Here is a 9,855-nt window from a genome sequence, read left to right on the forward strand (position 1 = left end):
GTTTTCAGAAAACAAATCGGTTTTATTTTTGATCAAAATATTTTCTCGTTCAAGCTCGAGTTTAGATATCATTGAATTCCATGAGTTTGAATTCTCAATCTTTAAGGTCAATCTCTAGGATTGAGTAATATCAGGCTTAAAAGCTGATTTTTGATCTTTTAAGGAGATTATTCTTTCTGGGGATCTGATTCATTAGTCTTATCCAGCTAATTTGCATGGTGCCCCCCATTTTACGAGATAAATCCTTCTCATGGTTAGGATAAATCTGAACACTTGGCGACCCTGTTTAATGCTGAGGTCCGTGGATTTCCTGCTGATTTTAGTGATGACTTTTCTAGATTTTTCGTCAACCTACAGCTGGTCTGGACGATAACTTCTTGACCTAAATCAAGAAGCGCGTTTCTTTTTCGGAAGACTTTACTTCCTTTTAATGATGGAATTGATTCATCGTGTAGATCCATCTATCTTACAGTAAATCAGGTAAAAAAAATTTTAGTTTAGTCCAAAGCAAAAGTATTTTCAGTTATTTGTACAAAAATATGTGATATTTGTTTTGAATAACTTGGAGAATTTTCCCACACTTGGCTTTTATTTTCCTTTTTATTGTCCTCTATTTCATTTTAAATGAATTTTAACATTTTGGTTTGTTTCTCAATTTATGTCCTTTCCGAGGTAACAATAATTTCGGTGTTAAAACCTAGTTTTATCGTTCATAAATATGTATAAACATGATTTTGAGTTCATTTAATTGAAAATTTTGAAAAATTTTACTAGAATTGGGTAGTCAGTATATAATACTAGGGCTGTTCTTTATTATCAGAGAGCACTAGATTCTAATACAACTACTGCTTTACTAGTATTTTTAATGGTAACCAGTGTTTAAGATAAAAATTTTAAAATCCAAAAGAATTTAACCCCTTCCCACACTTAAGATCTTGCAATGCTCTCATTTGCAAGAAATCAGTAACAATTTAAATTATTGAGGGTGATTTGTGTGAAAATGATTAAATTTTTACCAAAGTTTCCAAATATATTGGCGTTTGTTTGCTGAATGATAAATGGTGCACATCATTTGTTCATTCCGACTTGTTGTTATTTCACATATATTTTGCATCTTGTCGTCAAAATTAGTTGCTTTTGCTGAACTTAATGCCAGTCTTTGAAAATGCGTTGTTTTACCCTGTTGTGTACATAAGATAAACTGCAAACATATATACATATTTTTGAAGTTTGGTATATTACCCCACATTCAAAAATTATTAAAATCTAAGAATAAAAGTTAGAAAATTATAAAAACTATTACAATATTAACATAAGTATTAAACGTATCAACATTACAAATTACAAAATAAATAAAACTAAGTAGACTAGGGATGATACTGATACCAATAGGGGTTCCATGCATAACCATAGGTGCTATAGAATGCTTCGGCTGGGTTATATGTATGATACGGTGGTTGCATCTCTATAGACCAGGGAGGGAATATGGGTTTTGGAGTAGGAATATAGTTTCTACCTATATGTTGGCAATGAGCTATGATTTGGTTTTGATGAACTTGCCAATCTTCAAATGCTCTCTGTCTAGCATTTTCGTACTCCTGTGAAGCTATAAACCTTTGCATTTCTTGCATTTCATTTCCCCCTCCTACATTACCTTGCTGTTGGTTTCTCTCAACCTGTGGATGTCTACCATGGTATTGTACTGCGGCGTTATTTCGCCTCTTCAAAACTTTCGCACCATTGTATACATTTAAACCTATTGTATCGCGGGGTTCTGGTTCTTCGACTAATAATCCCCCCCGACTTATATCCACACCGAGATATTCAGCAATCAAAGTAATAAAAATACCACCTCCTATTATGCTATGCGGTCTCATCCCCCTAACCATATCTGATAAATAATAACCCACACAATAAGGTATACTTACAGTGCTTTGTGGGTCTCGAATACACATATGGTAAAACAAATCCTGTTCATTTACCTTTTCCTTGTTCTTACCTCTTTGTGTAATCGAATTAGCTAAAAACCTATGAATCACTCTTAATTTAGCTCTATCTATATCCAAATAAGAGTAATTTCCCCCTTTGAATCGGTGATGGCTTGTCATTTGACTCCATACACCATGTGTATCAAAATTTTCATCTATCTTTCTACCATTTAGTATCAACCCTCTACAATCGGCAGATGCTAACTCCTCAGGCGTATATATACGTAAAGCCTGAGCCATGTCTAGTAAAGACATGTGGCGCATCGAACCTCCTAACAAAAATCTAATAAAAGATCGATCGGTTAAACTAGCTACCCGGTCATTTAATTCTATACTACACAACAATTCTTCACACCATACTTTATATACAGGTCTACGCATGGTGAATAAACGTACCCAGTCGTTAAAAGTAGAATTACCATACCTCTGTGCAAGTAATTCTCTAATTGGCCCGGCCAATTCTACAGCTTCTAATGGTCCCCATTCTATGACCCTAGGTACCTCAACAACTTTAGAATGAAGAGTATGCAAACCCCTTTGGTATTTTGGATAATCTATCCAAAGTCTGTCAAATCTCAGGTTCGGATGCAAATCTTCCAAGTGCATATCAGAATATGTCATGACTGGATGAGGTATATCTTGTTTGTAGTAGTTATCCACCTCCTGTTGTTCCGCATTCTCAGCAGGAGCATTGCGAGCTTGGGATGAAGATTCACCCCTTTCAGTCTGCAAAACACATCAAACACAATTTTTGTGCATCCAAATATGCATTAGTGTCAGCAAAATCATCAATTAAAATAATTACAATGACATGATCAATTTATATCAAACTTAAGCTCATTTTCATATTTTCATCAAATCTACACTTTTTTAAATAAGCATATACGAAAATGTTCGCCAAGTTCATAAGCATTCAACTCAAATAACATGTCAAAATAATCATTACTAGCAATTAAACAAGTTTCAAATGGCATTATCTCTCAAAAATCAAGTTCATGAATTTTAGACTTGAAAAAGTCCACTTTAATTCTCAAAATCATGTTTAGGCTTAAAGTTTGGATCATTTAACTACCTAAACATGTTACACTACTTAATTTAGCAACAATTCATGACAAAAATCGGCCATAACCTGTTTATATCAAAAAGCCCCAAATTGCTCAAGAACACAAACCCTAGATTACTCAAAATTTGAAGTTTAAGGCTTCTAATCATGTTAAATAGCATCAATCTAGGTTATACAAGCATAATACATAAACAATTTAAGCATAATTACACTAAAAAGCATCAAAATCAAATTGGGGAAAAAATTGCTCAAGAACACTAATTTTCGGATTAAATGGTGTTTAGGTGTAGAAATTTACCGTTTTTCTTGAGTAATTCCTTGATAGCATCCTTCTCAACATGATTTTAGTAAAAGATTTGATGATTAACGGTTAAAAATTGTGATTTTGGGGGTGTTTTTGCGGGTTTTTTCGGCAGTATTTTCGCATTTTTTTTTTTGTTTGTGGTGTGGACTGAGCTGTTCCGCGTTTATATTTTTTTCTGGAATTTAGGAACTCCGCGAGTCGCGGTATATTACCCTTCAAACTCCGCGACTCGCGGAGTTTGTTTGTTTTTTTTTTTTTTTATAACATCTTATACTAATTAAAACAATTAAGTAATTAATTTTTAAAATTTTGTTTCCCTTGTTATTTAGGACGAGGTCGTTTCGGATCGATGTCCTAGTCCGTCCTTCGACAAAATTTTAAAATTTGTCTTTTTGTAGCGATTGTTTTAAAAGCTAAGATTTTTGGGTTTTTTTTAATGTTTTTGGCATACTTTAATTCAATAAGATTAAAAATAATGATAATAAAAGTTCTCGTCCCTCCCTCGGGTAAAGCAATTTCGGTTCAACGACCTAGTCTTCAACTTACGACGGATTTTAAAAATCATATTTTTAACTTAATGAGATAAAGTAAATTTTTGTTTTTAAATTCACACAATTTAAATATAAAATTCAAAATTAATATTAAAAATTCACACCAAACTTAAAATTTAAAATGCATAAAATTAAAAATTCATATTTTAAAAATTAAAAATTCACACCAAACTTAATTTAAAAATTCATATTATAAATTCATACCAAATTTATATTAATTTTTCAAATATTTATAATTTTAAAAATATTGTTTTTACAAAGTTTACAATATTAATTTAAGATTTAAATATTAATTTTAAAAACATGGTAAAAATAAAATTAAAAATCTTTTTGGCTTTTTATCCCACTTTAATCAATCAAATATTATCAAAAATATGCGCCCCTCTTTTCGGTAAAGTAATTTCGGTTCCAAGACCTAATTTAACTTATGACGAATTTTTGAAATATTTTGGGTTGATTGATTAAAGATATTTATACCTTAAGAATAAACGTTAAATTTTGCAGTGATGTAATAAATTTTTGAATGATATCAATAATTTTGGTCGCCAAACCTAATTTTATTCAATACCAATTTAATACTTTATAGCGAACAAATTAGCGTTTATTATCAAAAGGTTAAAAAATAAAAATAAAAAAAAAAAACTGTACAGACTTACCTGTGAGATAGTATTCTTAGTTATATGATCTATCCCATTTATAAGATAGTCGGTTTAATTGGTTTTCCATAGCTACATAGGCGTAACCTCGAGCATTCAGTGTTTTTTCTTCTAAACATATGAACGGTCCATCTCTGCATAAAGTAACAAATTCGGTGTTTGAATAGGTTTGATTATTTGAACATTTACCTCCATGTGACCATTTTCCGCATTTGTGACATCTTTCTAGGTGTCGTGCTCTTCTTTTCGCTGCGGATTTTGATTTTCCTTTACCAAATTGTAACTTATTATCTTCGCATCTGGATTCTTTTCTAACTCCGTCCAATCTTTCTCTGATTACTGATACTATTTCACTCGGTAGTGTGTCATTATTACGTTTAGTGATCAAAGCGTGTAGCATTAGACCATGGTTTAGTTCACAGGCAGTCTTCATTTTGTAAAAACCTAAAAAAATAAAAATTCAGAATGGGGGGAGAAGACTAGTTCTTTAGGGTCTGCTAGGGAAAGACCATTCGGGTTCCATTTTCGAGAACTACACGAAAACAGACAATCTAACTCTAACAGAAATACATATTATCCTTTAAAGACTTGATTCTCCCCACACTTAGTTAGCTGTGGTGTCGAAATTGTGATTAACTTCGTTGTCGACTTCCATCGGACTATCTATGTAGTGTTTAACTCTGTGACCATTAACTTTAAATTCAATCCCATTTGAATTTATTAATTCTATCATTCCGTATGGGAAAACTCTTTTGACTATGAATGGTCCAGACCATCTTGATTTCAATTTTCCAGGAAATAGCTTGAATCGTGAATTGAAAAGAAGAACTCTGTCTCCTTCTTTAAATTCTTTTGAACTTCTGATTCTTTTATCATGCCATTTCTTCGTTCTTTCTTTATAGATTAACGAATTTTCGTATGCTTCATGTCTTAATTCTTCTAATTCGTTTAGTTGACTTAATCGTAGACGTCCGGCTTCATGTAAATCAAGATTACATGTCTTCAAAGCCCAAAATGCTTTGTGTTCAATTTCTACTGGAAGATGACATGCTTTTCCATAAAAAAGTCTAAAAGGTGTGGTTCCAATTGGAGTTTTGTAGGCTGTTCTAAAAGCCCAGAGTGCATCCTCCAATTTAATGGACCATTCCTTCGGATTTGATCCTACGGTTTTCTCTAAAATACGTTTTAAATCTCGGTTAGTATTTTCAACTTGTCCACTTGTTTGTGGATGATATGCGGTGGAGATTTTATGAGTTACTCCATATCTTTTAAGAACTTTCTCAAGTTGATTATTACAGAAATGAGTACCCCGATCACTTATTAAAGCTTTCGGTGTTCCAAACCTTGCAAAAAGACGTTTTAAAAAGTTGACTACAACTCGTGCATCGTTAGTTGGGAGAGCTTGTGCTTCCGCCCATTTAGATACATAATCAATGGCTACGAGAATATAGAGATTATTATGAGATTTTGGAAATGGACCCATAAAGTCAATACCCCAAATGTCAAATACTTCACATACTTGGATAACATTTTGTGGCATTTCATCATGTTGACTTATTTTTCCGGCCCTTTGACAAGCATCACAGGATTTGCAAAGAAGGTGTGAGTCTTTGTAAATTGTAGGCTAATAGAATCCAGCATCATAAACTTTTCTTGCTGTTAGTTGAGGCCCATAATGCCCTCCTATTGGTCCTGTGTGACAATGGTTTAAAATTTTACTAGCTTCATCTCAAAATACACATCGGCGTATTATTCCATCGGGACAACTTTTAAACAGATGTGGATCTTCCCAAAAATAGTGTTTTATATCACTGAAGAATTTCTTTCGTCTTTGGTACGATAATCCTTTTTCAAGGAATCCACAAACTAAGTAGTTTGCATAGTCTGCAAACCATGGAATTTCTTTATAATCTATCTTCAATAGATATTCATCAGGAAAGTTGTCTTGTATGGCCGATTCATTTAGAACTTCTAATTCAGGATTTTCAAGACGAGAAAGATGATCTGCGGCGAGATTTTCTGCTCCTCTTTTATCTCGGATTTCAATATCAAACTCTTGTAAGAGTAAGATCCAACGGATTAATCTTGGTTTAGCATCTTGTTTTGAAAATAGGTATCTAAGAGCAGAATGGTCGGTATAGACCACCGTTTTTGCTAGAACGAGATATGATCGAAATTTGTCAAAAGCAAAGACAATAGCAAGGAGTTCTTTTTCAGTAGTTGTATAGTTCGTTTGTGCTCCTTGTAATGTCTTACTAGCATAATATATAGGTTGAAATCGTTTTTCAATCCTTTGTCCTAAAACGGCTCCCATTGCAAAATCACTTGCATCGCACAGTAGTTCAAATGGTAGATTCCAATTTGGTGTTATCATGATCGGCGCATTAGTGAGTTTCTCTTTAAGAATATTAAAAGATTTGATACATTCATCTGAAAAGATGAATGGAGCATCTTTTTCTAGGAGTTTATTCATAGGAGTGGCAATTTTAGAAAAATCTTTTATGAAACGTCGGTAAAAACCGGCATGCCCTAGAAAACTCCTAACTCCTCTAACATTGGTGGGATGTGAAAGTTTAGCAATTACATCTACTTTAGCTTTATCCACTTCAATTCCTTCTTTTGAAATTTTATGACCAAGAACGATGCCTTCTTTAACCATGAAATGGCATTTCTCTCAATTAAGTACTAGATTTGATTGTTCGCATCTAATAAGCATTCGTTAAAGATTAACTAGACATGATTCAAATGTATCACAGAAGACTGAAAAGTCATCCATGAAAACTTCCATGCATTCTTCTATCATGTCATGAAAAATCGCCATCATACACCTTTGAAAGGTTGCAGGGGCGTTACAAAGTCCAAATGGCATGCGTTTGTAAGCAAAAGTACCATAAGGGCACGTGAATGTGGTTTTCTCTTGATCTTCGGGTGCTATTGGAATTTGAAAATATCCGGAAAATCCATCTAGAAAACAATAGTAACTATTTCCGGCTAATCTTTCCAACATTTGATCTATAAAAGGTAAGGGAAAGTGATCTTTTCTGGTGGCGTCATTTAATTTTCTATAATCAATACACACACGCCATCCTGTTACAGTCCTAGTAGGAATAAGCTCATTTTTTTTATTTGTAATGACAGTCATGCCACCCTTCTTAGGTACGCATTGAACTGGGCTTACCCATGGACTATCAGAGATTGGATAAATTAGACCTGCGTCTAGCAGTTTAATAATTTCTATTTTAACTACATCTTGCATATTAGGATTTAGTCTTCATTGGCGTTGCACATACGTTTTATGACCTTCTTCCATAAGGATTTTATGTGTGCAATACGAAGGACTTATTCCTTTAATATCATGAATCTTCCATGCAATGGATGGTTTATGAGCTTTCAACACAGAAATGAGTTGTGATTTCTCATTTTCAGTAAGAGAAGACGATATTATTACAGGTAATTCAGATTCACCATGTAAATAAGCGTATTCCAAATGGTTTGGAAGTGGCTTTAACTCTAATTTCGGTGGTTCTTCTATCGATGATTTGTATCGATATCTGTCTTCTTCTTTTAGCATTTGGATTTCTTCTGTTGTTGGTTCATATCCATTAGCTATAAGTGTAGCTAACATTTCAGCTTCATCAATTGGTTCATTACCTTCTCCTAAAGAACATTCTCCTGTTCCTTGTAATTCTGGAAATTCTTCTAATAATTCTGCATGTGCATCTATAGTTTAAATATAATAACATGTATCATCTGCAGATTGTGGTTGTTGCATTGCTCTATCAACTGAAAAGGTAACACTCTCATCCTCTATACTTAGGGTCAATTTCTTACCGAACACGTCTATCATTGCTTTAGCCGTGTTTAAGAATGGTCTTCCTAATATGAGAGGAACTTGAGAATCTTCTTCCATGTCCAGAATAACAAAATCTACTGGAAATACTAAAGTACCAACTTTAACTAGCATGTTCTCCATTATCCCTCTAGGATATTTTACTGATCTATCGGCTAGTTGTATGCTTATTCTGGTTGGTTTCAATTCTCCAAGGTCTAGTTTAGCGTATAGTGAATACGACATTAGATTTATACTAGCACCTAAGTCTGCCAATGCTTCTATTGAACTAAGACTACCCAGAAAACATGGAATTGTGAAACTTCCTGGATCAGATAATTTTTCTGGTATCTTATTCAACAGCACTGCTGAACAATTAGCATTCATAGTAACAGCCGAGAGTTCTTCCATTTTCTTTCTATTTGAGATTAGATCTTTCAAGAATTTAGCATATCTAGGCATTCCTGAAATCACATCAATGAAAGGAAGATTTACATTTATCTGTTTAAACATATCCAAGAATTTGGATTGCTCGGCTTCAAGTTTCTCTTTCTTCATTTTACTCGGGTAAGGAAGTGGTGGTTGGTATGGTTTAACATAAGGTTTAGCCTTAACTGTGTTATCTTCATTAACCTTTTCAACTACCGGTTCTTTTTCCTTATCTTGATCATGTTGTGGTTCTTGTGGAGTAGGAATAGCTTCATCAGAAGTTACAGGTATTTCAGGTGGTTTAAGCGTTGTACCACTTCTTGTGGTAATGGCTTTAGCTGTTTCATTCCGGGGGTTAGCATTTGTATCACTAGGTAGACTTCCCGGTTTTCTTTCACCTATTAACCTTGCTAGGTTACTTACTTCTTGTTCCAGATTTTGAATAGAAGCTTGTTGATTTCTAAATGCTTGAGCATTTTGTTCATTAGTTTATTTCTGAGATGTGAAAAACTGCGTTTGAGTTTCAACTAGCTTCGTCATCATATCTTCTAAATTCGGCTTTTTATCATCGGTTTGTTGTGGTGGTTTGTTTTGAAAATTAGGTCTTTGCTGATTGTAAGTATTATTGGATACTTGTTGATTGCTAGGACCTTGTTGGTTGTTGTATGGAATATTTCTGTTATAATTCTGGTTTTGATTGTAAATAGGTCTTGGCGGTTGATAATTATTCTGATAATTATTTTCAGGCCTTTGGTTTATGTATGAAATATTCTCTCTTTGTTCTATTGTTAATTCAATACTGAGACAATCTTTTGTCAAATGTGGTCCTCCACAATGCTCACAACTAATTCGTATTGAGTGAATATCTTTAGTCATCTTTTCCATTCGTCTCTCGACAGCATCTATCTTTGCGGAAATGGAATCTAAGTCATAGCTAGAATCGGCTCTAGCTGCTTTAGATGATCTAACGATATCTTTTTCTTGGTGCCACTCATGTGAGTGGGAAGCAGTGTTATCAATAATTTTATAAGCATC

Source organism: Rutidosis leptorrhynchoides, chromosome 10 (genome assembly GCF_046630445.1).
Source record: "Rutidosis leptorrhynchoides isolate AG116_Rl617_1_P2 chromosome 10, CSIRO_AGI_Rlap_v1, whole genome shotgun sequence".
Taxonomy (NCBI): domain Eukaryota; kingdom Viridiplantae; phylum Streptophyta; class Magnoliopsida; order Asterales; family Asteraceae; genus Rutidosis; species Rutidosis leptorrhynchoides.